Source organism: Chrysochloris asiatica, unplaced genomic scaffold (genome assembly GCF_000296735.1).
Source record: "Chrysochloris asiatica unplaced genomic scaffold, ChrAsi1.0 scaffold00111, whole genome shotgun sequence".
NCBI lineage: Eukaryota > Metazoa > Chordata > Mammalia > Afrosoricida > Chrysochloridae > Chrysochloris > Chrysochloris asiatica.
This window is the reverse complement of record NW_006408629.1, coordinates 10,708,336-10,716,781: the sequence shown is the minus strand read 5'-3', so window position 1 is coordinate 10,716,781 and position 8,446 is coordinate 10,708,336. Positions and strand designations below refer to the sequence as shown.

At 43.6% G+C, this 8,446-nt stretch overlaps 1 pseudogene; it reads right to left on the bottom strand.

Moving 5' to 3' along the window:
* Window positions 1–552: 552 nt before the first annotated feature.
* On the bottom strand, window positions 553–2,185 carry LOC102840109 (annotated as a pseudogene).
* Window positions 2,186–8,446: the final 6,261 nt, after the last annotated feature.

Sequence of the window (8,446 nt, the reverse complement as noted above, 5' to 3'; positions counted from 1 at the left end):
ATGCTAGCTATTTTTTTTTTTTTTTTGGCAACGGTTTATTCAGAGAACAGGTGACAAGTAACCAAGCATATACTCTAGTGCGTTGGACAGGCCTGCGCCTGTGGCAGGCTGACCTGCTCGTCCCCCAGCTGCTGATCTAGCTAGGTGGTCAGAGGAGGGGCCTGGGCCCAGGGCAGTCAGATCCAGTAAAGTGCTGCTGCCCTGTGAACCAGCAGAGAGCTTGTCAGCCAGCGTAGAGCTGGGTTTGCAGCCAGAGGGTCCTGGCGGACGGCCACCCAATATGTCAAGTCCCTCCCTTAACAGGCATGGACAAAAGTGAGGTCTGTGGTGCGGCAGGGCAACCGGCCCCCAGTGCCACGTGTCACGGCGGTGAGACGTGCTTGTGCATGTATTGGGGTCAGGCCGCGCTCAGACATTGCTGCTGTGCCAGCTCTGCACCCCACGCTAAAGATGAGGGCCCATGACGACGCTGGCCGGGTCCAAGCAGCTGGAGGACAGCAGAGTTTCTGCTACCCATGCGGGCTAGCTCGGTCTCGCAGCCAAAGGCGTCTGTCAACGTCTCTGGCTGGCAAACCAGCAGAAGGGGTGCGGGCGTGGGGCCTGGCTGGCATGCATGGTGCGAGGGGACCACCAGACATTGATGGTGGCATGGATCCTGGCAGTCAGCAAGAACTCCTGCTCACGGGAGCTGAAGGCCACCGAGCTGACCACGTCTTCGTGCCGCAGCTTGGCTAGGCAGATGTTGCAGTGGCGGTCCCAGATGTAGTTGTGCAGGTCTTCCGCCCCAATGGCCACGAAGTCCCTGATGAAATCGAGGAAGATGAAGAAGCACTTGTCATTGGGCGTGTAGGCGCGGTGGACACGTAGAGCACGCTTCACTTCCCGCTTGGTCTTAATGTCCAACACGTACAGGTCGATCCCCTGAGCAATCGGCAAGGGCTGCATGGGGGCCACCACGGCTCGGCTGGGCCAGGAGTAGCTGTTCACGTACAGGTACCTGTGGTTAGGCGACAGGGCCATCCCAATGACATGTCCTTGCACTTCAAGGACGTGGGCCAGTGAGTCGAATAACTCGTCCGTGGTCCGCTCTTCCCCCAGCACAAGCCCGCTGTAGTCATCTGATGCTGCAGAATCTGCTTGATGAAGATCTGGTGTGGCGAGTAGGTGAGGCTGCCTGCTGAAAATAAGGTACTGGTGCGGCCCTGGGCCAGCAGCGTGGCCTCTCTGGTCTCCACCATGTTCTCAGACAGTGTGGGCTGCAAGTGCCCATCCAAGATGTCGTCAAGGAATTGTCGCAGATCCTCCTTGGCCCGGGTCAGGGCCTCGGTCTCAGCGCCGCCACCACCAACGCTGCTGCCTTCACCCAGGTCCAAAACTTGCCAGGCTCTCTGGGCTGGGTCACCAGTGTACAGCAACAGGTCGGGACTTTCAAAGCGGCTGCAGTCGGTCACCGTGACGGTGCGGAGGGTGCTGGCATTGAAGTTCTGAATCTTGAAGAGCTGCTTTACCACGTTCAAGTTCTCGGACTCCACGTTCTGAAAGGCATTGTTAAGCCAGAGCACGGAGCCTGAGGTGACGTAGCCAATCAGGTACAGGTTCCAGGAGATGAGGCTGATCTCGGTCAGCCAAGCAGCCAAACACATTCTAGAGCAAGTTGTGCACGCTGGACAGCAGGGCTAAGGTAACCAGGCTGATGACAGCAATCTCCTCGGAGAAGGAGTTGTGGGGCCCCAGGAACATGCCGGACACCAGCAGCAGCGTGTCGTCCTGGTTGAACTGGGAGAACTGGGTGTAGCTCCAGTTGTAGGGCCGCATGTCCGTGCTGCGCAGCAGCGAGATAACCAGATCGTTGCTCCGGATCTTGACGCTGCAGACCTTGGAGCAGGAGGCGAACTGGGAGGCTGAGTGGGAGAAGCTGAGGTACAGGACCTGGTCCTTGTGCTGCATCTGCACGCACGGCACAATGCCATAGAGCCTCTGGAACTCATTATAGCAGGACGTGGTGGCTGGGTGTCACGGTATATCGCGGGCCACACGGTAGTAGGGGTAGAACTGCTCCATCCCGGAACAAGGCCTGCCACTGGCGGTACACCTGCCCCATGGCCACCACGTCGCTGGGTCCCAGGCTCAGGAAGATCTGCTAGAGCAAGCACTCGGGGAGCAGGAGCATGCCCCCCTTGTCCATCGTGACATTCTGTCCCAGGTGGCTCATGGCCGCCTCCCACCAGCTGCGACCCTCGCTCAGCCTCCAGACCTGCTTCCTCCCACTGCTGCTGCTGCTGCCACCCCAGCCCTAATGTTATTAGTCTCTACAGCAAGCAACTATTTCGATTCAAAGTACTATTTGTGGAGAAAATGCTTGAGAGCTGAGATAACTTTAAAAAAACAAATCACAACTTTTCTGATGATCTTCTCCAAATAGAATTAATAAAAGAGATTCAATAGCTTACTCAAGAGCTGCCAATCTCAACCATAAATATTCATCCTCATGTTCCTGAAACAAAATTATATGGTTCACACTAGATGACTTAAATATGTATTATCCTTCTTCTATCTAGTCATTCTCTATTAATTCTGTCAGTAGGTGATTATCAGTTGCCACAAAGGCTTCCTTTCACATTCCTGGGCTATAACCTTTCACAAGATATTTAATATGTGCAATATTCTCAACTTTTGACATTAATCATATACTAAGAGATACAGTGATAGTAATGAATCAACAATTAGCAATAACAGAGTCCTGGTGTTGTGCTAAGGGTTAATGCCCTGGATGGCAAGGTAGCTTTGAACCACAGGGTAGGTGGTTCAAACTCAACCAGCTGCTCCTAGAACACCCTATACAAGGGTGTTATGAGTCAGAACCAACTCAACAGCACTCAACAACAACAACTAGTATTATGCAAATACAACAACTTTATTGCTGCTTAAGGGAATATGTGATGAAAATTTTGTTGTTGTTGTTAAGTGCATCCAGTCGATTCCAACACATAGAACCCTGTATAGGGTTTCCAAGGAGCGACTGGTGACCTTGAACCACTAATCTTGCAGTTCAAACAACTTTGCAGTCTGACACATTATCCCACAGTGCCACACAAGGACTCCATGTGATGAGAATAAACAACAATTAATTCTAAGAGTTGGATTTTGATCTGAATAAATCATTTTGAGGACGCTACGCGAGGGCTAGAATCTTTAGACTTTTACTTCAGATCATTTCATTTTAAAAAAGCATAGTTGAGAGTCTTGTTTTTGGAAGCTTAAATTATGTTGGACAGTGAATTACCTCATCTTTTAGTATCAATAAACCACTTCTACCTTTAGAAATAGGTTCTTCTTTCAAGTCATGAATATAATGAGATGACACAGCAAATTGCCCAAGGAAGAAGATAACACTAAGTAAAGGAAAGTCATAGGAACTCAATGTCAATGTCATTAGCATTTGTAAGGGACAAAAAGAGGCACTGTGGTAACTTGGTAGGTTCATCCAATAATATACTGGCTATGGAATATTCTACTGTGGGAGATAAAGGAAAAATACAAAAGCTACAGACTTGGAGTGTGAATTTTTATTTGCAGACACTGGAAAAGATATTTTCTACTAACATCTAATGAATAGTTGCTAAATTTCTAGATTTCATGTCTGTGATTGTTTCTTCAAATTCCATGTTTGTTTTGCCACTTAACAGAGAGGAGATAAAAGCTCAAGTGTTATCCTATTGATGTTAGGGTCAATATAGAAATTATATATATATCAGCTTTCCTTAGTAGCAAACCGTCTATGTGAGAATATATAATCTTAGTAATGGGAGAATGTCATAGTAACTGTTCCTTATAATAGAATTGAAGAAATAACCAATTGAAAAATAGATAACTTGCTTGTATCTTTAAAATCTTAATATTACCCTGACTACTGAGGTCAAATGAATGGAACTTAACTGACTTTTTGTTGTACATGAGACTCCACTACCCAACTAGGCAGAGTAGTTGGATAGGTAATATTGGTCTATGAAAGAAACTTTGACCAATAATATTAGCCTATAAAAGAAAGGAAATTATATGCACTTCTTACATCACAGAGGACAAAAAAGTTGTGTAAGGCAAGTGGGAAGACACAGAGGTACTCCAAAATTACATCATATTTCAATAAATCCAACCTGCATATAATACTATCCAATTCAGTTATAACTCTATCTCTTATGTTTCTGGTGATTAGGGATGCACGTTTAATCAGTTGGGGAAAACTGATTCCTTATTGTACCTTAATGTAAAGAAAAAAAATCCTCAGAACTGGACCAATGGATAACATCGTGATAAATAGAGAAAAGATTGAAGTTGTCAAAGACTACTGTGGGATCCACAGTTAACACTCATGGAAGCAGAAGTCACAAAATCAAACTACATATTGCATTAGGAAAATCTGTTGCACAAGGCCTTTTTAAAGTGTTCAAGAGCAAACAAATCAATTTAAGGACTAATGTGTGCCTGACCCAAGCCATGGTATTTCCAATAGTATCATATGAATATGAAAGTTGAACAGTGAAGAAGGAAGACTGTAGAAGAATTGATGCATTTGAGTTATGATGTTGGAGAAGAATACTGAAATTGTTATGGACTGCAAGAAGAAATAATACATCTATGTTGGAAGATGTACAGCTGGATGATCCTTAGAAGCAAAGATGACCAGACTTCATCTCTCATAATTCAGACATATTAACAGGAAGGACCAGTCCCTGGAGAAGTGAATGGTCAACAAAAAGAGGAAAATGCCCAAAGAGGTGGATTGGCACAGTGAAAGCAGCAATGGGTTCAAGTGCAACAATTGTGAGGACTGGGCAGTATTTCGTTCTGTTGTGCATATGGTCGCTATGAGTTGAAACTGCATTGACAGCCCCTAACAGCAACAATTGGGCCCATAGTGGAAATCACATTTTTGATAAGGACAATCAAGATTTAAGTGCATTCTACATAGCTATAACTTGAAAGGTTCCTTTGGGATTTACCATTAAAAATAAATAAATAAAAAATACTTAATGCTCACAATTTGGTCAAAGTTTTAAAAAAACAGTATCTAAGTACTTACACGTATATGATTAATTGCAAGTTGCAAAATCCTCTAAATAATGGGATTCTCATTCTCTAGCTCTGGAATCTATGTTTTTCTCAGCACAAACTGTGTGTAAAACTGTCTACCTATCAGTCACCACATCTGGCACTTCGTACTCAAAATATCCCAATCCAAATTTATTCACCTCAAAACTTAGTCCTGTGTTTTCTATTTTAGTAAGTTATACTGATATCCATCTAGTTGGGCCATCTTGAAAAATGGATGTTAACCTCATTATTCATTCTCCCTCACTGTCTTTTCCTATCAATTGTACCTTCTAAATAGGTCATGAATTCATCCCCTCCTTTGTATCCCCACTGCCACTACAACAATCTTAATTTATTTCTGTCTGGGTAAAGGAGATGAAAGGTTTTGGAGGATAGGTGGTTGGGTTGGCAGCTTGCAAATGAGGACACAAACCATCACTCAAAGTCATGAATTATGTAACATTCAATGCCTCTGATAGAGGAGAGGCATTGAATTCTAAGAGCCCTTGTTAAAGAAATTTCAGCTTCAATTACTCTGCTAAACTGACTTAATAGGTTAACTCCTAGAGTCCCAAGGGATTATATATTGGGACAGAAGAAAGTAAAGTTGCTATATGAGTCCAGGATTTAGGGAAATATACTACACTTTATGCTATGATCCTAATCTCTAGCCATCATTCTACAGACATTATCACCTTAAGGTAAATATTACAGAAAGCCTTTAGAAAAAAACATACTTAAAGAACAATATGATTTTGCATTTGAAGAGTCTATTTTGTAGAGAGTTTTTCCCTTTACCATCAGGATTTCACATCAGCCATGCCCAGAGACTTCAGGGGGCTACTTCCTCACCCACTGCAACATCCTGCCAATCTCCCAGCAGCTTGTTTCTCCACAACAGGAAATAGTCCTTGTCCAAGAAAACTGATTGTACCAAGTCATAGATTCCAAGCAGGTGTTCTTAGTCCTTGCTGCATCAGAGTCTCCTGTTTAGATTTTTCCAAAATACTAATGCCTGATCTCTATTCCAGAAAATTCTAAATTACATTTCTAATTGTTGAGCACCAGTTGGTAAGGGCCTTGGTTCCAGAAATTACTCTGATTCAGATGAGGTAAATCTTAACTGCAGACCTCTCTACATTAAGCACTTTACTCAGTATTTTACATACATAGTCTCACATAATATTTAGTCTTCACATTAATGTGTGGTAGACGTTGTAAGTCCTGTTTTAGTGATAAGGAGTTTGAAGGTGATAACACATCTCATAGGTGGTAGAACTTAATGAAACTTGTGTCCAGTGTGTGCCAACACAACACTTCCTCTTTGAGATCTGTCATAGTTGTAACCCCATATAGATATTTATGGCATGACCATTCAGGGAAGGAGCAATAAGAATGGGAGTGGACAAACATACCTTACTTCTAAGGAATTCTGCTTGCTGGAAAAAGTAATGCTTCTCTCTTTAGGAATTTTTCAAGACAGTATCTAGAATACATTACAATAGCAGTATAATTTTTCAGAGAGACTTCTGGTTGGTGGCAGCAGAGCAGAGTCAGGTAGGACAGGCTCCTTGGAGAGGGACTGAAAACCCAGAGATGGGGATCTCATGAAACTACACCAGAACTCTGGTTCTAACATAAGGGTCTGGGTATCAGTTTCCCTTAACTGCAAGTGGAAAAATTGTGGTATAAAGGAAAACATTGTGATTTAGAAATCAACACAGGACTCCCTCTGCGGCTATCCTGCCTAGATGGAAGTCAAAGGGCGAGACTACAGACAGACCATCACAGGGAGCCTGAGCTAAAAGCAGCGAAGTGACATTTGCAAAAGGAGGTGTGGAGTGATTCTACATGTTGTTTTTTTTCCCTCTCCTTTTCCATTTTGTCCCTTCTTTGCCCAGCCTGGACACCTTCAGGCAGGTAGGTGCACACCCCCAAAAAAGTCCAGCATTGAGACCACAGCTTTCCCAAAGCACAGAAAGAGTCCCATCGGTCCAAGGGAAAATCCTTTGTCTGCTGCTTTTGACTTCTATCTGAGGGTCTCAGACCTAAAGTTAATTTGTATGGGACAATTAACCCCTGCCTACACAGAAAGATTTTGCTAAAGGTATTACAGAAACGGCTACAATCACACATTGACAGAGAACTTCCAGAGGTTCAAGCTGGATTCAGAAGAGGTCGTGGAATGAGAGATATCATTGCTGATGTCTGATGGATCTTGGCTGAAAGCAGAGAATATCAGAAAGATGTTTACCTATGCTTTATTGACTACACAAAGGCTTTTAATTGTGTGGATCATGACAAGCTATTGACAACATTTTGAACTATGAGTATTCCAGAACACTTAACTGTACTTACTTATGAAGAATCTGTACCTGGACCAAGAAGAATTTGTTCAAACAGCGTATGAGAACACTGAATGTTTTAAAATTGGGAAAGGTGTGCAACAAAGTTGTGTTCTTTCACCATACTTATTCAACCTGTATGCTGAGCAAATAACACGAGAAGCTGGGTTTTATGAAGAAACAGCTGGTAGTTTCGAACTGCTGATCTGGCGGTTCACAGCCCGATTCGTAACCACCACGCTACCTGAGTAGGGGACTAGAAATTGCCCAGACCCATAATGGGGGAGGGGGAAGAGCTCTGGTAGCGTAGTGGTTACAAATCGGGCTGCAAACCGCAAGGTCAGCAGTTTGAAACTACCAACTGTTCTGCGGGGGAAAGATGAGGCGTTCTGCTCCCGTAAAGATTTACAGCCTTGGAAATCCTGTACAAGGTCACTGTGAGGCGGAACCGACTCCACAGCACACAGCCACCAGCCACCACCTCTTGGAGTCACCATAACTCAAGGGCTAAATCTATGCAGCCGCTAACAACATCAAGTAACAATGAATAAGGTGTCTGTTAAATTGTTGGTTAATGAGAGAGATTGTGAATCACATTAAAATTTTTCACTTGTTTAATCTTATAAATTGTGCCTTATTTAAAGAGCATAACTATGCAACTACTGATTGAAACATTACTTTTTAATGTTCTAATATAGATATTCTATTATTACTGGTACTGTAGGACAAGTCTACAATAGTCAAAATATGACCTGGAATTTAGAGATCATCTCAAGAATAGATTTGAAAGAACACCCACACTTGCAGACAATACCCACTTGACCTGGCTTCAAGGACTGGATGATCAGAGCTCAACCCGAAGAAAAAAGATGAAAAAAAAAAAAAAAAAAGCATAATCTGATACAATTTGATGAATTTGGCCTACACCTATGGATGCAGTAGCTCAAAAGAGGAAACAAATCCTCACTGCAAGACTCATTCCCACCCACTCCACACACAGAGTAGACAGG